The sequence below is a fragment of the Mandrillus leucophaeus genome, unplaced genomic scaffold (genome assembly GCF_000951045.1).
Source record: "Mandrillus leucophaeus isolate KB7577 unplaced genomic scaffold, Mleu.le_1.0 Scaffold574, whole genome shotgun sequence".
NCBI classification, from domain to species: Eukaryota; Metazoa; Chordata; class Mammalia; order Primates; family Cercopithecidae; genus Mandrillus; species Mandrillus leucophaeus.
In genome coordinates, this window is record NW_012106186.1 from 1,454,879 (window position 1) to 1,478,588 (window position 23,710).

The 23,710-nt window shown below is 35.0% G+C and overlaps 1 pseudogene; it reads right to left on the reverse strand.

The window, feature by feature from the left end:
- Nucleotides 1–738: 738 nt before the first annotated feature.
- LOC105552787 lies at nucleotides 739–1,230 on the reverse strand (annotated as a pseudogene).
- Nucleotides 1,231–23,710: the final 22,480 nt, after the last annotated feature.

Consider the following 23,710-nt stretch of genomic DNA (forward strand, 5'->3'; position numbering starts at 1 on the left):
CTTTTAAAAGGCACTGGGATTCCTCTGCTTCTAGATCATTGCTAGGCTAGAAAAATAAAGTTAGTTCTACCAGAAATCACAAGTTAGAACTGTATATTCTCCAACGTGGAAATTCCACAGCGTAATGTCACTCCAGGTAAAGATTATTCAGTGCTCACCCCAACATCCACAACTCCCTATCAGAAGGGTTAAACCAGGTCAAAACAGTCCAGCACAATGAGGCTTCATCAAACAATGTCGTTAGGCTCTCCTGAGCTGCAAATAAACCAAAACAGGAAACACTAAAATCTAAATAATATTTGACGCTGTCATACAAATTGTTAATTCCTTGTTGTATCCTCCCTTCTATAACATTAACAAAGGGACTATTTTACTGCAAAGAAGATTTTATTTTATACATCCCTAGCCACGAATTTTTGCCATTAGTTTTTATACAAACACTGCCTAACGTCATTATCCAAATGACGTAACCATTTTACATCGACAATTCACTTCTATAGTTAGAAGTAGATTTTTTATGATTTACATAAATACATCTATCAGTGAAGATTTAACACTGAAGTGCAATCTAACATCCGTAATATCTGATGTTTTGTAGACGGCAATGTAGGAGAGATATATATTTTAATCACTTTTCATTTAAGTGAACTTACGTAAAAAATAAACTAAAAATTCAGCAGTTCCAAGTCTCCAAAGGGCATTTTCAAATGTATATAAAAGAAATGGTTACAGAGATTTTTAAGAAGCATCTTCCATCTCCACATCCTCTTGTAACTTCTGTATCATTTTCTCTTCCACCTACTACCTTTTGCCTGTAAGAGGGGCTCGGAGAAGATGGATGTTTTACTTGACTTCTTTGATATCCTAAACTTTCTGTAGCTCTTTATTTTTCTTCCATGTGTTCATTATAAATTTAGCTTGGCTTTTCTGTTTGATCTCAACTATCTTCATTGCATCCGTAGATTTATTCTATAGCTCTCGCTGGTATTTGATAGGTTTTTCAAATTCTACGTTTTTCAAATTCAAATGAATTATCCACTGTAAGATCTTTATCAGCTGCTCTCCGAAATGCTTTGGTCCACCAACTTCGGGAGGATTGTGCTTCTTTTTAAAGTTTTTATGACATTTAGATATACAAAATCGGAACAGCTTGCAATCGTTGCGGACGAACATCATGCGGTGACCAGGGTAGATGGGCCCCGAACAGAAATAACACTTCTTGATAAGCATGTTGAACCCGCGTGGGTCCCCACCGACCAAACACCCAAGCTTGAAAGGACGTCAACTTATTATTTTTAAAGAGGGTTCTAAAACGCACAGTTTGTATTACTTGACAACTATGAAATGGGAATTGAACAAATTTCCTTGAAATAAATAGCTATGCTTCATAATTTTCAGGTGTCTTGGGTCTATTGAAGTTTCAGGTCTCTCTATCTGGTTGGATTGCCAGTTTCCTCAGTGCAGAACTCTGTGGAAGTGAGTCACCCATGGGCCTTAAGCATCTCGGACAATGCTTGGACCAAACAGGATCCCTACTTGCTCTTTGGCTGCCTGATATTCTGAATGGACTGAATTAAAACAAAATGAGAGAGAAGAAAAGGTGCATCCCACTTTGTAGCTGCTTATTATAAAGAAGGCTCTCTAATATTTAGGAATATGTTTACTAAACTTTCACTAATCCACTTGCACTAACAAAGACTATTCTAGGAATGTGAAGGATACATGTTTTTTTGTAAATGAAATGAGATAAGATCATCCAAAATGAAACTGCTACATGTCTGCTATGGGAATAGATTGCATATTTTGAATTAGATGAAGTTCTGTTTATTTAAAATTAATCAAATTGTGTTTAGTCAGATGATTATCTTCCAAAACCTGTGTTCCTCATAATTTGCCAAAATCAATGAATAATTTAATATATCTGTATTCTAATAGTTTGAGATCTGCCATGGATTTGAATATATTCCCTCTGTAGAGAGCAAGTTTTATCACATTGGAAAGTGACTTAGTTTTTAGGTTATCTTTTAATGTTTCTGCCCTTCTGTAGCAGCAAACATAGCATTAAAGGTTTTCTTCTATAATAATGAATAAAACAAAATCAATGTAGCTTGTATTATTAAATGTGCATTTTGTAAACATGTTGTTAAAGTAGACTTATTCCATTTTCTGCTGATGGGAATTTTTGGCCCTCAGTGCTAAAAGCTTCAGCTCTGCTCTTTCACTCCCCAGCAATAATCACCTCACCTCCCTCATGAGATTATTTCTTAACACCCTTATTATTCTTCCTGAAATCTGCTTTGCTGTTAACATAAAGCCACTGAGCTAGTGGTTGAATATCAGTTCTGTCGCGTAGTAAATGTATGACCCTTGGAAACTTAACTAACTTCTCATGACTTAATTTCTTCCTCTGCAGAAGAGATGAAAATAATAGAGCCCACCTCCAAACACTGATCCAAAGACTAGAGGAGTTCACATATGCAACACTCTTGGAAAAGGCCCTGGCATATGGGGATTGCACCGTGTATTTTTGTGGTCGACAGTAGTTTCATTTAGTCTCCTCTGGAATATGTATTAGTTGAAAAAACTCTAAACAAAGTCTTTGCCTCCTCTGGAATAAGTATGAGTCTCCTCTAGAAATGGAAAATCAGTTACTGGTATGCCTCTCATATGAAAGAGAGCAAACAGACAGTGCCTAATAAAGACACATTAATCTTGTGATTGGTTGTTATGCATTCTCCTTCAATAGAACCATTGGAAAGATGGGAATACTTTGGAATACTCTGCTTAAGAGCAATTGCCATGCATTGTTAACTGTCAAACAACAGAGGAAGAAATTGAGTCCAAAGAAGTTAGTCGAGTTTCCCAGGATCACACATTTACTAAGTGAGAGAACTGAGATTCAACCATCAGCTCAGTGGTTATGTTACCAGCAACGCAGATTTCAAGAAGAACAAAGGTGTTCAATCAACAATACATTGTCACACATGTTTCCATGTAAAAGAACCTGGGGTTTTATACTAGAGACAGAGGCCTTAGGTCTCATTTAGGTTGTTTTATTAGGATCTTCCATAGCAATTACTTAAATTACTGCCCAATAAAAAACATTCACACAATTACAATAGAGTTGTATGTTTTTATTAAAATATACATCATAAATTGATTAACATCTGTCATATAGATTTATACAACAAATCTAGTTTTACATTGCAAATATACGAGGTTTTACTTTTGTCCTGAAAAAGTGGATGTAGCTGTCCAGAGTACTCATTATATCTTTCTAGCCAAATATTCTCTTAAAGTAATGAGTATGTTATTACTGTTTTACAGCAAGAGAGAGCGAGCAATGTCAAATTTGATCATGTGATACTTTGGTGACTTTAGTAATCCAGTAATTTTTGAAAAAGATACATGATAGAATTACTGAATTTCCAATTTGGATCCAAAGGAAATAATGTCAAAGCAAGATTTCATTACAATGTGCAAGATCATAGAATCTTTTTTTATCAATGTGTGCAATACATTCATCCCACATTATGCATCCTGCGTTATTTCATCCCATAGTAAAATTGTTGCCCCCACAATTTATAGACTATGTCATCTTAAAATTACATATATTGTACAAATTTTTAGAGATGTGAAGTATGTAATACTTTTTATTACGAATGTTTAAAAGCTGATTTAACAGAAGCCCAACATTTAGAATATTTTCAATATTAAAAATAATATATCTGATTTGTGCACTAACCAGTAACAGACAAGCCCTGTTAATTTACGCATTTGAAACAGTTTTGGAAGATGGAGTTACATATTATATGACTTGTCAAATTTCCATTAGACCTAGGTAAAACTATGTATCATTCTATCAATATATTTTATTCTTAGAATCTAGATGGTTGCTAAGGTATGTCATCGTTGTTGTTTCTTGTTTGTTTTGTTTTTTAATGAAGCTGGGCTCTGTGACTCAAGCTTGTAATCCCAGAACTTTGGTATGCTGAGGTGGGCAGATCACCTGAGGTCAGAAGTTCGAGACCAGCCTGGCCAACATGGTGAAATCCAACATAGTGAAAACCCATCTCTACTAAAAATACAAAAATTAGCCAGGCGTGGTGGCACATACCTGTAATTCCAACTATTCGAGAGGCTGAGGCAGGAGAATCGCTTGAACCTGGGAGGTGGAGGTTGCAGTGAACTGAGATTGTGCCACTGCATTCCAGCCTGGGCAAAAGAGCAAGACTCTGTCTCCCCCAAAAAATTAATTATTTAATTAATTAATTTAAAGGATTATCTGGTGGATAGGATATGGGAGAAAGAGAAGGAGAGCAAAGCCAGAGATGACTTCAACCTGTTGGGTCTGAGAAAATGAAGAAGGGGGCTGCCATGAACTGAGGTTGAAAAGGCTGAGTGTGGAACAAGTTCAGAGGTCACATGAATGGCCCTTTCCAGAGCATGTTAAATTGAGATGCTTATTAGATATACAAGCAGAAATGTCAAGTAGGCAGTTGGAAACATGATTCTGGAGTTCAACAGACATGTTTGGGCTGGAAGAATAGATTCAGGAGTTATGTAAAGTCAAGAGCTTTGATAGAATCAGCTAGGGGCGAAGATAAAAGGTAAAAAGAGGAATACATAAGGTAACAGGGAAACAAGCAGTCAAATTGATAAAGAGTAACTGGACGTACCTTAGGGAGGAAGTTTGGGGATGTGGATGACGTTAGATGAAGCATTCAGAGAAGGGTGTCTGTGAATGGGCCAGCCATGGGGACAGTGTTCCAGGCAAAACCCACTGGATACAGAGGCCGGCAGCTGGAAAACATCTTTGTCCAAAACACTACACAGTGCTCTTCTCCTTGATCTCATTAACAGTCTGATTCTTCCTCCTGTGTATTTTACCTTAGGAATGTACTTGTTCACTCTTTTACAGTAAGTGATTCCTCCTGTGACCTTTCTGTCTTTCAGAAACTTCCACCTTGTTCATGTATGAGATGCATATATAGAGATCATGGAAACATCAAACAGCAAAGTCTTTCTCCAACAACTTGGTTTCAGATACAAAGCAACAATCCAATATCAGAAATCATTTTAGAAATTGCTCATCCCTTTACAAAGCTCTGAACTTTGACTAATTCCTCAAAGACACTTATGTTTATATGGGTGTTTATTTATTTATTGTCACCAGGTTGTTCAATGGATCTCTTGACATCATTCCTTCTATCATTTTGTATCCTTTGACCAATGTGCCCCCAATACTTCCCAGCTCACCCAAGCCCAGCCTCCAGTAACCTCCCATCTACTCCCTCTTTCTATATGTCAACTTTTTAGATCTCACGTACAAGTGAGATCATCTGGTATCTGTGTTTCTCTAACTGGCTTATTGCATTTAGCATAATTAGGATTTCACTCTTTTTTATCAGCTGAATAATATGCAAATGTATGTGTGTACACACACACACAGTTTCTTTATTCATTCATCTGATAGATATTTATGTTAATTTCATACCTTAAGTATGGTGAACAGTGCTGCAGTCAACATGAGGTGCAGACTACCTTTCACACATTGATTGCATTTCCTTTGGATGTATACCCAGTAGTGGGATTGCTAGATCATACAGTAGTTCTATTTTTAATGTTTTTTCAGGAACCTCCATATAGTTTTCCATAGTGGCTATACTAATTTACATTGCCACTAAGAGTGTAGAAATTCCCTTTCCTCCACATCTTTTCCAACACTTACCTGTTGCCTTTTTGATAATAGTTATTCTAACAGATATATGATACTTCATTATGGTTTAAGTTGCTTTTCCCTAATGATTAGTGACGTTAAGCATTTTTTCATCTAGCTTTCGGCCATTTGTATGTCTTCTTTTGAGAAATGTCTATTAAGATCTTTGGTTTCATTTTTAATTAAGTTACTTGTTTTCTTAATACTGAGTTGTTCAGGTTCTGTACATATTTTGGATATTAACTCCTGATCATACATATGATCTACAAATATGTTCTCTCTTTCTGTAGGTTGTCTCTTCACTCTGTTGATCATTTCCTTGGCTGAGAAGAAGCTTTTAAGTTTGATGTAATCTGATTTGTCTATTTTTGCTTTTATTGCCTCTGCTTTTGGATTCATATTCAAATAAATTATTGCCCAGATCAACATCATGTATAGGGATACTTATTATTTCAATGTAAACTTACCAAAATCACAAAAAAGTATTGTTAGAAAGTATATATGCCACGTATTTCCACACAAGACTGTGCAACTTGTATAAACTGTATTATATGATGAAAAACTCATAATGGTGCTCAAAACCTCAGCTGTCTATCACAAAAGAAAATGTAATCATTAGATTGCCTTATAATTTGAATTTTCCTTGATTAAAATTTCACATTCATATTTGAATTTCCTTACCTCTGTAGAAATAGCGTTAAAAGTAATTCCCCAGGCATCTGTGATTGCTCCAGAAATTTTTATATAAAACAAAATATATATATATACACACACACACACATATATATGTGTATGTGTGTAAATATAGTGTATTTGTGACATATAATTCTATTTTGGATATATTGTCATCTCTTTAGTCTTCATGTTGTAGTCTAGGCAACTAAATAACCACCAAAGTGACAAAATAAGGGTACCTTTACATAATTTAGAAACCAAGGAAGAACAACACAATATACTAATAAGATGTTCTCCCAATTTCAACTGGAACAATTAAATGATAAATTCCTATGTAGAGAAATACAATCATCTATAATTTCTTCATTTGAGGTCAGTTAATATAACCAATTAAACCTGTATTTCCTATTGTAGTTTTAGGTTGACAAAGAAAAAAAAAATCAGAAATTCAACTAGCAGTTTTCCAAAATAAAACAGTAAGGCTTGTTACCCTGACCTTAGCAGTTGGAACCCAATTTAGTATCTTTCTACTACTATGGTTTTCTTGTAAATTTTATCCTTGGTCACATCTGAAAAAACAAGTTTTTAGTTAACATTTATTTTTTTCTAATGAAATTCAGTCTCTAGAAGGAAATAAACCTGGCAGAAATAGAATCCCTACTTTTCACCCTTATGCTAGACTCTAGAAATACTGAGGAAATCATCTGCTTTCAAGACTGTTCTTGAAAGTGATAACTTGTGCACACTTGAGCCACATCTCCCCTTCCCAGCACACCTGAACCCCAGGTCCCGTTGTTGGTCTCCCTCTTCAAAGCAGCTCTGTTATCTTCCTGAAACTGGAGAGGGAGAGGCTTACTCCTACTTTCAAACCAAACACAGATTTAGACCCGAAAGGATTTAAAAATAACTTAAAAATAAAGTCCCAAAGCTGGCTTTTCTATGTTCAATCACACAACATTCAAAACAATTGTGTCCTCACTTGTCCCAAATGCTTTATTTTTTTTAAAGAATATGCAATTCAGTTTCTTATTCCAGCAAACATCTCATTTATACTATCAATATGTCCAGGGTTTTGTAAAACTTAATAAATCACTCTCTGATATTTCAAAAGGCAAGTGTAGAGTGGCTTCATATTTCAAACATACACGTCAGAGAGTCGCATAACACACATGCGCAAATTAAAGGTATTACAGATGGGAAAATCTTTTTTTTTTCCTGCCAAAGGAACACATACTTCCTTCATGAAGAATTTCCTAAACAAATTTTGCCAGTTTAATTGCCTATAGAAATTTATTTTTTTTTAAATTTATTTAAACCATGTAAGTCCCAAGGTTGTCTGCGAACGTGAACTTTTAAGCTAACATTTTTGTCACTAGTTCCTCTTTGCTATGTCAGAAAAGAAGAAAACAATTCACAACCATTTTATTTTTCCAATTTTGCTCAAGGTTAGAGACCGTTTCAACCTCATAGGCTCAGAAGAATGCCTTTATTTTCCCATGAAAAGATAATCCTGAAGTAATATTCACAGCAAGAAGCCATTAGGCATATGCTGGCCCTTTATGGCTAGTCCAATTTCCTCTCTTTGTGAGATTTTAGGAATTAAATTCAGATTTCTGTATATTTATTTTCATTCCTCAACTCTGTTCGTGGGTACCATTTTTAGGTATCTCTTGCCACTTGGAACTCAATAAGCAAAAGAGAGATTTGTAAGAGGCCTAAAAGGCAGAGAAAGAGGATTTTTCTCTTAGGCCCTGTTATAGAATCAGTTGTTATTTTTCAGTCTGCAATAAATTTTTCCCATATCTGTATGGGCATTCCGCCCTCGAGTTTCAGTTCTCTTATTGCTTTTCTAAATGTCTTGAGAGGTCACTAGAAAATTATTACAGTTCATTATTATCCAGAAACTCCAGCTTCTGACATAAAGTAGCAGTTATTTTTAACTTAATCACAGACTAACATAGTTTTGGATATTGGAAGAAATAATGCTAAAATTGTACAGCTCAAAAAAAAAAAAAAAAGAGAGAGAGAGAGCCTGAATATGTCTTGAGTTTGAGAATTTTTCAATCTTGCTTTATTCTCAGGGATAATTTTCAAACCTGAAATTAAATAGATCAGCTGAGACATGGAATAAGGTTCTATGGAGGTTCGTTATAAAACTCATGTAGAGTCTAATCATTCTTCTTAATACTCATTTTTCCACCCACTAAATCATTACCTTCATTAACAGTGATTAAAACTAAGCCTCAAAGCTGGCAGAGTTGGATGGATTCTCACGTCCTTCTAATGACTACAGTCTAAAGCACCCCCCTGGGAAAGTGAGCTCTTCCTGGAGCCCGTGGACACAGGAAACAGACAGCATAAGATGACTAGCAGTGGATGCTGATGTGAAATGGAGACAAGGTTTCAATTCTAGTGGGGGCTGGCGGGGCAGGGGATAGTTTTCAAATCTGTTCGTTTAAAAAATGCAACGCCTAGTCTATGTTTATTTATAGAGCCTAAATTCAGGCGTAAAAAATCAGCTGATAGAGTCAGGTTCATCAGAACACACCACATAGTAGATAAAAATGTCAGTAATTGCTCGTGTCTTTGACTGGAGTAATATCTTGTATGTAGCTGCAAAATTAATTTATTCAATAAACTTTATTCAATAAATCATTGGCAAATCTTGAATGCAGTGACAACAGTGGCTTCTAAAACTTTTAAATAAATTATGGGAAAACATCCGCCCGTCCTGTAATGTAATATCACCTATAGTTTAAGGAAGGTAGATACAGAGAGATTATTTTCAGAAACTACATTACTAATGATAGAACACGGGAGTTATTTTGGCATGAAAATAATTACAAATCAACTTTTGACCTTTAAAGTTTTATCAACATCGTAAAAGACATGATAAAAAAATTTGCTTCCTTAGTAAGTATTTCTTTAAATAGATAAATGAGCTGTTCCAAATGACCTCTTTATTTGGGAAAACTGATTTAATGTGACTGTTATCCACTAGTCACCAGTGAATTTACAACTAGGGATGATAATTGGGATTAAGAGAAGTCTTAAAAATAAACACCTCCAAGGGGCAGAAAAAAAACAGAAAAAAACAGGAATAAGGTAACTAAAAGAAATTTAAGAAAATTTTTATAATCGAATATGTGTTTACTTTATCTTCAAATATCTGAGTAGCTATAAAGGATTGAAAATAACATGACTGTTAGGAAAAAACATGTAGCATGATATTTAAAAGTTTTTTTCTTCTTATCCTTTGTATCTTGCCCCTAAAAACTAATTTCTAGAAGTTATATGTCAGTAAGAGTGAGCAACTTCCCTGAGCTGTTATCATATGATGTCCCTCATCACAGTCCTGGTCTGCTGAATGATCAGGCTGGGAAAACAGATGGGAAAGAAAATCCTAGCATGTGTTTTCTCTTTTAAATGAAATGCTAATTTAGAAATACTACTGCTTGACCCAATTGATGCCATAGCTTTAGGGATTAAACAGAAGTTTGTCAAGGGAGGTAGAATTTATGACTGTCTGCTCATTTGCCAATTCCATTATACTAATCTAAAGAAGGGAAAAATTCTGTATCTCCCTGGGATTTGTGTTCAAACAAACTGCAAATAAAATAGTTGCTTTGGTTCACCATAGTTACAAGTTTGCTTAGCTTTTAAATTGTAGTCCTGTAGACGAAGTTTAAAAAAAAGCAAAGCTGAAAAGAGATAGAGAAAGAAACAGGAGTAGAAAAGAGAGAGAAAAAATAAGAGAAGGCCCTGATGATTAACCTTGATCTTTAATCAAGCTAGAGAAAGAAAGGCTTAAGAGAAGGGGGCATGCATAGCTTCCAAGACTGTGGGGAGAGTAGTTAGGGGACCATTTTTAAGCAATAGCTTTTGCAGTCATCTGGTGGTCAAAAGTTGGTAATAGGCGTAGAGCAGATGATTTGTGGAGGAAGGAAATGGGGCGAGGGGTGGATGGTGAATTTCAAGTGGTGAGAGATACATAGGGGCTGGGGTGAGGTATGACAGAAAGGAGAGAACTTCCGATAAAGAAAGGAGAAGGAAGAACCATGAGGTCCATGCGTGGAAAATGAACCAGTGAGGAGACAGAGACAGAGCTTAATGATGTTAAGAAATAATTAGAGAAAATAACTACTCCAAAATGGTGGGATCCTTATTCTAGGCATAAGCAGATGTTGAGACGTCACGTCCTTTGAAGGGAAAGATTAGATTTAGGTGATATGCACTTGTTGCCTAGAAGAAAAACACCTAAGTCCAAATCCATAGTGCTTTTCTGATAGACTAAGTGTTTCTTAGAAGACTTTATTCTTTCTCTCGGCAGTGGGGAGGGAATTTTGGGTTAAGTTAGAGAGATGATGACCCATGAAGCCTATTCTTGGAATTATAAAGTCCTGGATTTTGGAGGTGTTATTTGATTTAAAAAGCAGGATGGACTTAGGAGATATGAAAGAAAGAAAAAATTATACCACTGTGTGATCAGAAAAGCAGTTCATAGCTAAGAACATTCTCTTAAAATGAAATAATTTTTTAAAATCTAGGAAACCAAGATTAGTTTAAAGATAAAATTTAAAATACATGAGGAATGACTGAGGAAGATGAAGGTATAACGGTAAGATGCCAGGGGAAGAACATACACTTTAACAATATTATAGTAACTCTCAAGAAACTTATGACAGCTCACGTTGGTTGCCTGTAGGCCATGGAATCGGTAATGAAGACGTTCTTTTCATCATAAACGCTCTGTTTGTGTGAAGTGTTTTGGTTTAATAAAATGGCCATGGGAAAGAACCCTGAAAGGATGGAATAAATCCCCCAATTTTAAAGAGCAAAATATCTATGACCACCCACAGAGTCAAATCATGAAGGACATAAAATGGATGAAAGTAAATATGGGATGAAAATCAAAACCTTGAGAAAAGCTCTTATAGAGAAGGTAAAGTAAGATGACAGATGCAAATGTGGTCTATGCCTCCCCATCTAGTGCTCACCTTGCAAGAAATAAGCAGAGCATGGGAGGGTAAAGGGGGAGCCTCTGCGAGGACCGTTTCAGGATTCAGAGAGAAAGAGGGTGAAAGCGGGCACTAATGGTGAAAGACCAAGCGAGAGATAAAGCAGCATTGTTTCCTGCCAGATGTCACTGCTAAAGGAGAGTGAATAGCATGATAAATAGCTGAGAAAGGGAAGATCTCTGAACATTAACAGTGAGGCTTTGAGGACAGTTCTGCTTCTGATACAATTCAAAGAGCCAAGATTTTTCAAACAGAAAGATGCAGGCTCCCATTCTAAATCTGTGCTTCTTAGTGGCTGGAAATTGAGCAATGCACTCCACTTTTCTCAACCTTAATTTTGTTACTAGTAAAATGGAGATCCCTGTAGCTACGCAAAAAGATTCCTGCTAAATACCCGCCTTCCAGGTGTTCGCAAAGATTTTTGAAAAGATGTTTTCAAAAGGTTTGAACAGATGTTCATTTCATGCACATACGTGTAATAATCATGCACCGTGTTTCAGCCACTGTCTTAGGTGCTGAGGATATAAAAATGAATATGACAAAATGTGTGCTTTTGTAGAATTTAAGATCTGGAACTGGAGACAGGGAGACAGTGTTTAATAGGGAAGTAGTGGTAAACGCTGTTAAGCAAAGAACAAAAGGAAAAGGAAAGGTGATGAATGATGCTATCTCATCTAGGTCTGTTGGAATTGGCTTTAAGTAAAATGTGGTTTAAAAAAGAATCTGTTTGTACGCATATTTTTAGATACAAAGCAGATGAGGAAGTTTCAGGCACAACACAGAGCACTGTACCAGAGGGGGCTAGAAAATGGTAGCCTTCACTGAAGACAAGTTTTAGAACAAACTAAAGAAAATACAAGTTGGTTGTTGTCGTGGTTGTTTTTTGAGGCAGAGTCTCGCTCTGTCGCCAGGCTGGAGTGCAGTGGCTTCATCTTGGCTCACTGCTACCTTCACCTTTCAGGTTCAAGCGATTCTCCTGCCTCAGCCTCCCAAGTAGTTGAGATTACAGGCACGCACCACCATGCCCAGCTAATTTTTGTATTTTTAGTAGAGGCAGGGTTTCACCGTGTTGGCCAGGATGGTCTCAATCTCTTGGTCTGCCTGCGTAGGCCTCCCAAAATGCTGGAATGACAGGTGTGAGCCACCATACACAGCCAGAAAATATAAGTATTCTTTTAAAAAAGAAAAATAATTTCATCAGATAAATCATTATTATTTTAAAGGTCATTCCAGATCAGTGGTGGGAGAAATACACTGATGCACTCGTAGATCATGACATGGTACTGGGACCAAATGTGAGAGGAGATTGAGTAGTCAGGGTTGTGGCTGGGGGCGGGTAGGCGGGGCTGAGACCAACATACTAGAGGGACCTTCGTATTGATTTGGGCAGCTCTGGACACTCTCATGAAGATAAGCACATTAAATGTAAGTGAAGTGAGGGAAAAGATGAGACTACTGTGTTATTTCAAGTCACGTGAGTTAAATTACATGAAATGAATGATTATAGGCTACAAGAAAATGGAATGAGAACGTCAAATATTAGAGCAGAACTTGAGGACTGGGTTTTTGAGTCAGGCCTAAGTTTGAGCTGATTCCACCATCCTAAGAGACCTTAGGAAACCTCTCCAAGATGATGTTTTCACCAGTGCAATATGAATATAATGGTTACTCAAAGGAGTTCTGATGAAAATATGGACTTCCCAAAACTTTCTATGAGAGTTTGGGGAAGAAAGCTATCTTTTATTGTCCCTGTATGTTGAGGGACAGGTTGAGACCCCCAGTAGGTTCTCACCTATGGAAAGGTGAGTGGAGCTGTTGGTAATGGTGATGATCATCTGAGAAGTAGAAGGATCAGTGAGCAGGATATGAGGACATGCCCATGAGCAATGGGATCTGTTTGACCAATGTTACCAGGTAGCCACGGTGACTTAAAAGCATATGTTTTATTTCTTAATTTTTCTACTGTACAGTGTGGACTGTCCATGACTGATGTGGTGTTCTTGGAAGTTCTTAGAGAACTAGGCTTCTAGCTTTGTTTTGTCATTTCTACTTTCTTATTTCTACCTTTCATCAGGCATCACATTTTCTAGATCAGAAGCCAGAGGAAGAGTGGGAGATGAAATGGAACAGTGTCACTTAGTTTTCTGTCTTGAAGAAATTTCCCAGAAACTCCATTTGTCTACTTAGACTACACCTCACTGCATAGCCCTAGTTTCAAGGGAGATCAACAAATGTGTTCTTTACTGGGACGCATGATCATCAGGAATGAGGCCAGTGGTCTGCTACCAAGAAAGATGGATAAATGAATAGTCAGGCACGAGAGGGCTCAGCCATGGAGTTTCACCAAATGCACTGAAGATGATCAACTGGAGAACAATGTAACAAAAAGTTTTGACAAAGAAAGGATGACAATACCAAAGCAGTGGGAACTAAGAGGAAAAACAGACAAATACTTGAAGGATGGAGCTTGGCTGTTATAGGGCTGACCACACATGCACTTCTGAGAGTTGTCTGGACTCCTCCCATGGCAATCTGAACTCCGTAAAATGGATATTTGGTCACCATTCAACGAAAAGAGAAGGAAAACTTAGAACCATTCCACATTATAGGTCAAATGTGGTCAATAACATTTTTGTGTGTGTGTGTGTGTGTGTGTGTGTGTTTTCCCTGTGTGCCATTGTGTTTTATGTTAAGAAAACAGAGAATAAAAGCAATGAAGCAGCAAGCTGCAAATGATATCTTTCTGAGTTTGGGAGAAATAAAAGTAAACTTCTGAAGAGATAATTCATTCAAAACAGACAGAAGGTAGCACACAAACAAGATCCTAAATAAAGAAACCAAATCACGTAATATTCAAGGAAGGTTTATACACATATAATGGAATTGAATTGATAAGAAGACTTAAAGTATTTTTAGAGGCTGCAGGAAATAACTGGGATAAAGTAAACATCACAGAGAATGTTTATACAAAGCACTACTTAAAGCCATTTTAGAGTTTCATGGAAATAAAGAGCATCTCTGTATAAAAAGTGTGGAAGAGGATAAAGCACAGTACACAGATCATGCACTCATCACACACACACACTCTTGGAGTGAAGAGTTTCAGAGATGACACTTAAGGATTCTGAGGAAATATGAACTTCCTACAATGAGAAAGAATGTTGCCAACCTAAAAGAATAACAGATCATAATTTTGAAGATAAGTGAGATTCTGAAATGCCTTCAGATTAATACATGAAGGAAGGAAATGTATTCATACATTCATTTTACGAGTTTTAGTTCTAACTTAGTGCTATGCATACAATGATGAACATGCAGACATGGAGAAAAAGGAGATATAAAGATAAGATGTTTGTACTGAAATTGCTACACAGTGAAATAATTTTTGAGGGAAATCATGAATATGTGAGAAAGTTTAAGAACCATCACCAACACCTTAAGTCTCACTGAGAAGTCTAACAAGGATTTGAAAATCAGGTCAATGAAGTTGTTCCTATAAGTTTAAAATGAGATCAATATAGAAAATTAAAGAATATGCAAACTACTTTAGGAAACAGGGCTCAATAGGACCTGAATGCAGCCTGAAAAAGAATAAGGAAATATCTAAATATGAAAACAACTAATGAAGAGATGTTTATTGAGAGTAGTCTTTGTTAGCTACAGAGACATAGATAAAGGAGCATTTCATGAGGAAAAGTTATCGGTGTCCACACAAATGCTATTCAGAGGCAAGTGTAGGTGCCCTGCTCTTTAATTCTAGGCCTGTTGATGGATGGTGGAGTCTTTTCTTGGGAGAAAAATGCATCAGAGCATCTTGGCATGATCTCACTAACATGTCTTTTTCAAAACTGCTTCTATTTATTTTCATTCTATAATCATCAAATGACTTTCCCCTTTTGTTTTCCAACATTGCTTAACTATAGGGAAAGATTTGAATGTATTGGTCCTTTGCCAATAAAAGTGCTCATCATGAATTAGCATTATCTTACTATTAATGACTGTGAGTTTGGTTAATTTTAATCTGTGCTGAGACTTATGTGGTTATAATCTCCCACCTGAAATAACAAGAAATGCAGACAAAATATAGGAAGTGACAATTTTCACACTGGAACTCAGACAACAAAGGAACATAGCTCCTGAGAGGAAAAGAGAGTGCCAGGGTGAGCACTAAGCTTGTTCTGGTTTATGACCTTTAGAAAGTTCCCTGTCCACAGATTAGGAAAGGGATCCCCAGGTAGCTCCATGCAGACTGTCTGAGCTGAGGTTGTGTAAGACAGCCCAAGGTCTCAGGACAGAGGACCAGCAAAGAGGGAGCTCCACAGAGTGAGAAACTCAGACAGATGTGGGTAGCTCTCCTGAGTCCTTATCTAAGTATTGATCATTGCATATGTGAGAGAATACTGCCTGAGCCTAGGGGAAAACAAAAAAAAAAAGGAGGAATCAAAGGTAAAACTTCCTGGTCCTCAGACAGAGCCAGTAATAAGATATAGTTAGTCCTAGACTGAACACTGCCTAACAAATCTTAAAAGCAAGCCCCAAAAGGATTCAGTTGTTTCTAAGTAAACAACATCATTTCACAACAAAACTCAAGAATAGTTATACGAACAAAGGTACTCAATACCACATAAAGTAAAGTTCACATTATCTGCCACTCTACAATTCTACTCCAGCAAAAATAACTTTCAATAAAGCCACAGTAAAGACTAACAGACATACAAATTCATCACGTAATTCATCACAATTAGACCTCTACTTAAAGGTAGTATCCTATAGGCCAGAGAAAAATGACATCAAATGGAAACACGGGTCTACACAATAGATAAACAACCCTGAGAGGATGACTTCGTGACATCTATGTCATGCCTAGAACAGGAGGAGAGAAGCGCAATTACAGTATTGTAAATGTCCTATTCTGTAACTGATGTGGTAGAATATAATCTGAAGGTAGACTGTGTTTTTTTGAAAATACTTATCTTCTAAACTCTAAAATATCCATAAAAATAAAAGAGCTTAAGAATGAACAAACAGAGGAGATAAAATAGAAAATTTATATATTTTTATACTATACACACACACAAACACAGCCACAATGGCCTCAAAGAAGACTGAAAAATAGGAAAAACAAAGCAAAGCAAAGAAGAACAAATATAAAACAAATAGCATGATAATAGATTTAAATTTAACCTTGTCAGCCATTATGTTAAATGTAAGTGGTCTAAATATCATAATTAAGAGGGTAGGGATTGACAGACGGGATAACAAAGCAAGACTCAGCTATAAGCTGCCTGTAAGAAACTTATAGGTTAAAAATAAAAGAAAAAAAGTCCAAACGGGTTAAAAGTAAAAGAAAAGTAAAAATAAGTTTATATATATATATACACACATATATATATAAACCTTCTTTTCTATTCTATTCTGTGTAAGCATAAACTTAATAAAAGCTGGAATAAACATATTAATGAGACAAAATAATTTTTAGAGCAAATAATATTACCAGGAATAAAGAAGATAATTTTATAATGATAAAAGGAATCAAGTCATCAAAAAGTCAAAGTTATCCATAATGCTTATGTACCTAATAACAAAGTTTCACAATACATGATGTAAAAACTGATAGAACCACAAGCATATTGTAATTGGAGATTTCAATGTTTCTCTCTCCTTAAGTGCTGAACAAGCCGACAGAAAATCAGCAAGGTTATAAGAGACTTGAAAAATGCTGTCAACATAATCGGCCAGATTGTTAGTTATAGAACACTCTATCCTATAACATCAGAATATGATTCATTATATTTCTTCTCAAGTTCACATAGAACATACTTAACTAGAAACTATATTCTGGGCTCAATTAATTTGAAAAGATTCAAATCACACAAAGAATATTCTCTGACTACGGTAAGATTAAATGAGAAATCAATAACATATCTATGGAAAATCATCAAATTTTTCAAAAACTAATAAATTTTTAAATAATTCATGAGTAAAAAGGAAATTAAAGAGGAAATTAAAAGCATACTGAATTGAATTAGAATAAAAACACAACATATTAAAATTTGTGAGATATTGCTAAACTCAGGCTTAGGAGAAAACACCTAAGAGAAGAATCTCAAGTCAATAACCTCAGCTAACACTTTAAGGAACTAGGGGAAAAAAATTAAACCAAAGTAAAGAAAGAAAACAATAAAGGTCAGAGTATAAACTTAAAATTAGAAAACAAAAAGCAATTTTATAAATCAATGAAACCAAACACTGATTGCTTAAAGATCAATAATACTTATAAACATCTAGTCATATTGATAAGGAAAAAATGAAGGAAATACAAACTACCAAAATCTGGAATAAGATGGGTAAGCCCACTTTCATTTTACAGATGTTAAAAAGATAGGAACAAATCATGATCAACTTTATGCCAACATCTTCAGCAACTATGCTCAAATAGAAAATTTTCCTCAATGACACAAATACTCAAGAAGAAATAGATACCCCGAATGTTCTATGTTTATTAAAGAAATTTACTTTGTAATTCAAAACCTTATCTCTTAGAAAATCGCAGGTCCAAATCATATCAAAATATTGAAGAACAAATAGTAAAAATTGTACACAATTCTTCTAGAATGGATGGAGGTAGAAATACTTCCCAGCTCACTCAGTGATGCCAGCATTACTCTACTGCCAATACTAGATAAGGATAATACAAGAGAAAAATAGAATGTAAAAACTACAGACCAATATACCTCGTGAGATAAATATAAAAGTTAATAAAAAAATTGGCAAAAGAAATTTAACTATAAATAAAAGGATAATATATGATAATCTGCCATTGTTTATCCCAGAATTATAAAGTCTATTGAAAATTTGAAAAACAGCCAATGGAATCCTCTATATTAATAAATTAAATGAAATTATATGATTTTTTCCAACAGAGACAGGGGAAAAAAGGCATTTTAGAAAATCCAACATCATTTTCTGATTAAAAACAAAATCAGGTACAAAACTCTCAGCAGACTGGTAATAGATACTTCCTCAAACTGATCAATGGAATCTGTGAAGAATACACAGTTAGCATCATACAAAACAATAATACACTGAATAACTTCCCTCTAATATCAGAAACAAAATAAGAATATCAGGGCATAGTTTAGCAGTGCTGCCTGCTTCCAAGTCTCATGAGGCTGCAATAATGTGTCAACTAGAGCTGTGGTTTTATCTGAGGCTCAAGTGGGGAAGGATCACCTTCCAAAACTGCATGGTAGTTGGTATCATTCAGCTCCTTGTGGGCTCTCAGGTGGAAGGTCTAAGTTTCTTGCTGGCTACTGGGTGAAGGCAATCCTCAGCTCCATGCCAGGTACATTTTTCAGTTTGGCTACTTGCTCCCCAATGTCACAAGGGAAAGAGATTCTCCTTGCAAGATAGGTACATAATCTTATGTAGCATAATCACGTAAATATAATCAGTTATAATTGGTCACCTTTGCCATATTCTGTTGGCTAGCAGCAAGTAAGAGGGTCCACCAACACTCAGTGGAGGTCATGGGGTCACTGTAGATTCTGTCTGGCATAAAATCTAAAAAGAGACCGGAAAACTTATACCCTGAAAACTACAAAACATTGCTGATGGAAACTAAGGAAGACTTAGATAAATGGAGAAATGTCTCATTTTTATACACTGGCAACTCAATATTGTTACAATGTCAATTCTTTCCAAATTGATCTATATATTCAACACAATCCTAATAAAAATTTTTGTAGAAATAGAAAATGTATCTAAGCATTGACAAAATTATTTTAAAATTCTTATGGAAATTCAAAGTCCCTAAAATGCCCAAAATATCCTTGAAAAAGAACAAATGTGGAGGAGTACCTCCATCTGATTTCAAGACTAATTTTAAATCCCCAGTAGTCAGGACAGTATGGTATTTGCATAATAATGAACAATAGATAAATTGTCCATTTATCTACGGAACAGAATAGGGAATTTATAAACTGATTCAAACACATGTGGACATTTTTTTTAAAGGTGAGAAAGCAATTTAGCAGAGTAAGGATGACCTTTTCAACAGTGGGGGCAAAATTCAATATACATGCACAATAAAATAAACTTTGATCCATACCCTATACTATTTATAAAAATTATCTCAAAATATGTGACAAACCTAAATACAAACCCTAAAAGCTTAAAACCTCTATAGAAAAATGGGAGAAGATCAACAAAACTTACACACAGAGAAAATTTTTATGACCTTGAGTTAGAGAAATGTCATAGAAACAACACAAGAGAGAACTATCTATACAGGAACACACAGATTTAAAAAAAAAAAAAAACTTCATCAAAAAGAAATACTTTCACTCTTCAAGAAACAAGGGTAAGAGTGGAAAATTAAATACAGCCTGGAAAATATATTTGAAAATAATATATTTGACAAGTGACTTGTATCCAAACTACATAAAACACTCTCACAAATTAATAATAACAAAACAAATGACCCAATAACAGTGGCCAATTTTAACAGATACCTTATCAAATGTAAACAGATAGTAAATAAACACATAAGAACATAAGTCAGCATCATCAACCATTAAGGTTGAAATTTAAACTACAGTGAAATATTAATATCACTACTCATTGATTAGAACGGGTAAAATTCAAAAACAAACCCACAAAAAACATAACTTGACCATGACAAATGCTTGGAAATCTGAGAAAGAACTGGAATCCTAGTACGATGCCTGTAGGACTATACAATTGTACAAATACTTTAAAAAGCAGTTTTGCAGTTCCTTAAAATATTAAACACACATATTGTGTTATACAGCTAGCCCACTTCTAGATAATTACTGAAGATCAATAAAACAATTACGTCCATACAACGGTTTCTACATTAACGTCCATAGAAGCTTTGTTTGTAATAGTCAAAATCTAGAGAAAAAAAATCAAATAACTTTAAATAGGTGATAAATAGACTGTAGCATAACTATGGAATGAAATAAAATGCAATAAAAAGAAGGAACAGTTAATATATACAGTATGAATGAATCGTAAAATGATTATGTTTCGTGAGAGGAGGAAAGAATGCTATTAAGTGGTTTCATTTATAAAAATTCTAGAGACTGAAAACTAATTTAAAGTGACAGAAAATGGTCTGTGCTCCAGCATGTGGCTGGGGAGGTTTTGGAGGGAGGAATTACAGAGGACTCAAGGAAATGATTTGGGGTGATATGCATGTTTATTGTCTTGATTGTGGAAATAGTCAAGAGCATATAAAAGTCCCCTAAATTATGAAACTACACATGTTAAATATGTACAGTTTATTGTATATTAGATACAGTTGAATAAAGCTGCAAAAATAATTCCTTCATCAACAAAATAAACTTACCATTGATAATGTGATTTTTTTTCCTGAGCCTGAAGACCGAAGTTAGAATGTTGATTTATGACAAATTTTTAAATGTATCATCAGAAACTTTGGATTTGACCAGTTTCCTTGTCGCCTTTTTGGTGTTATCTATTTACCTCTAAATTTTGGTTCTCACATATAAGATAATATTTTTCTTTTTATTTGGACTTTTACAAATCCTAAGAAGAAACTCTAAAGGGCTACATAGCTAGGAGGTAGTGTTAATTAGACGAAATTTGGTATTTATTTATAGTCTGATTATCACTTCAAGTTCTTAGGCAAAAGTTGTTAATTGACTACAATAGGTCACATTTTCCTTGGATGTTGTTTTCTTTTAAATAGTTGTTATCTCATTCTGTACAAATAACATGGTCAGGATGATATATTAGGTTAGGTAAGAGTCTAGTCTTATATCATTTACTGCATCTTATATATTTAGAATCCCAAAGGAGCTGCTGAAACCTCATTTTATAATTCATTCATAAAGCCGTATCAAGGAGTTTGAAAACAACAACAAAAAAACAATGCTTCACAGATGTCTACACAACTTAACTTCTGATTCCACTACACTTTTAAGTTGAAACTTGTGTTTCCAACTCAATACCAACTTACAAACTTTCCAAACATAAGCAAAACACCTAAAATTCTTGGATTTTCTCCACTCCCATTCTTAATTAAATTAATTTTGATATTTGGCTATTACTTCTGTAACAAGCAATTTTCACAAGTTTGTAAGAATTTTAAGCTGTAGATCATCTATCAAATGCAGAGACTGGATAGATTTTTATCAATCCCCTATCTCTTCTTGGTTTGGAAAGAATGTATTATTTACCAGCTCTTCGAAGTTTAACTGGGACCAGGTGCCGGTAAAGGTCAGTGAAACGTGAGTAGAAGGGATGAATTCCACTTCCACAATTACCAAAATCTGAATCCAGATACCAGGCTCTTTCTCTTCCCTTGAGATGTTAAAGCAACAAAATGGGAGCTACTCAAAGCGCTAAGTTATGGCTTCAAGGAGAATCACCTCACCTATCTCAGAATGCTTTATGAACAAGAAACACATTTTCATGATTGTGGCTCCACCTCCAAATACCATCACACTGGGGACAGGGCATTAACATATGAATTTTGAGGGCAACACAATTTAGTCGATAGTGCTTTGCCACTGCCCCCTTCAAAATTCTTGTCATTCTTCAATGCAAAATACGTTCATTCCATCCCAGCAGCCTTTACAAACTGGTCTTGACACCCTTGTGGAAAATCACTTGACCACATGTATGAGGGTTCGTTTCTGGAAGGTCTATTCTATTTCATTAGTCCATATAACTAATCTTATTCCAATACCACACTGTTTGACTAACTGTAGCTTTGTATTAAGTTCTGAAATCATGGAGTTTAAGTTTTTCAATTTTGTTCTCTTTCAAGATTGCTTTCGCTATTGGAGATCTGTCAAGATTCTATGTTAATTTTAGATGGGTTTTTCTATTTTTGAAAGAAAAGTCACAGAAATTTTGATAGGGATTACATTGAATCTGGATATTGCTTTGGGAATTAATGATATTTTAATAATACTGTCTTCTAATCCATGAATAAGAGTTTTCTTTGTATGTCCTTTAATTTCTTTCAGCAACGTTTTGTCATTTTCACTGTAAAAAATTTTTTTTTTTTTTTTTTGAGATGGAGTCTCGCTCTGTCGCCCAGCCTGGAGCGCACTGGCCGGATCTCAGCTTTGCCTCCTAAATGTATCTCTAGGTATGGTATTATTTTTGATACAATTGTCAATAGAATTGTTATCTTAATTCCTTTTTTGGATTGTTCTGTTTAGTGTACAGATATGTAACTGTATTTTGCAGATTAATTTTGTATCTTGCAGCTTTGCCAAATTTATTAGTTTTAACTCATTTTTGCTTAATTTTTAGGATTTTCTGCATATAAGATTATGTCATCTGTAACACATAATTTTACATCTTCTTTTTCAATATGGATGGTTTTTATTTCTTTATCTTTCTTGATTTGTAAGACTTGAACTCCCAATACAATGTTGAATGGAAGTAGTGAAAGCAGGTGTACTTGTCTTGTTTCTAATCTAAGAGAAAAAGTTTTCAGTCTTTTACCACAGAGTGTGCTATTAGTTGTAAGTTTTCATGTATGATCTTTGTCACACTGAGGAAGTGATCTTCTATTTCTTGTTTATTGACTGTACCAGTAAAGGCTATTGAATTTTGTCAAATTCTTTGTCTGCATCAATTAAAATAATAATGTAAGTTTTCCCCTACATTTTGTAAATGTAATGTATTATGTAACAATTTTATGGTGTATAACATTTTGAAAATGCTGCTGAATTCAGTTTGCAAGGAGTTTTACTTTTAGGGTTTTGTATTGGTATTCCTAAGACAAACTGATTTACAATTTTCTTCACTTGTATCTTTCTCAGGTTTTAGTTTGAGGGAAATGCAGGCCTTGTAGAAGTAACTGGAAAATATTCCCTTCTCTTTAATTTTTCAGCAGAGTTGAAAAGAGATGGTGTTAACTTTTCTTTAATGTTTGCTAGAACTCACCAATGCAGCCGTCTGGGCCAGGACTTTACTTTGTTGGCAGGTTTTTGGTTACTGATTCAATTTCCATACTAGTTACAGGTCTATTTAAGATTTCTATTTCTTCATGATTCAAGTGTGTTTATTGGAATTTGTCCATTTCATCTAGGCTAACCAATTTGGTGGTATACATATGTTTATTATGTTACTTCGGAAACCTTTTTATTTCGGTAAAATCAGTAGTCACTGTCTTTTATTTCTGATTTTAGTGATTTGAGTCATATTTTACTTAATATATCTAACGGTTTGTCAATTTTGTTAATCCTTTAAAAATCAACTTGTGAGGCTCTTGATTTTTTTCTCTTATTTG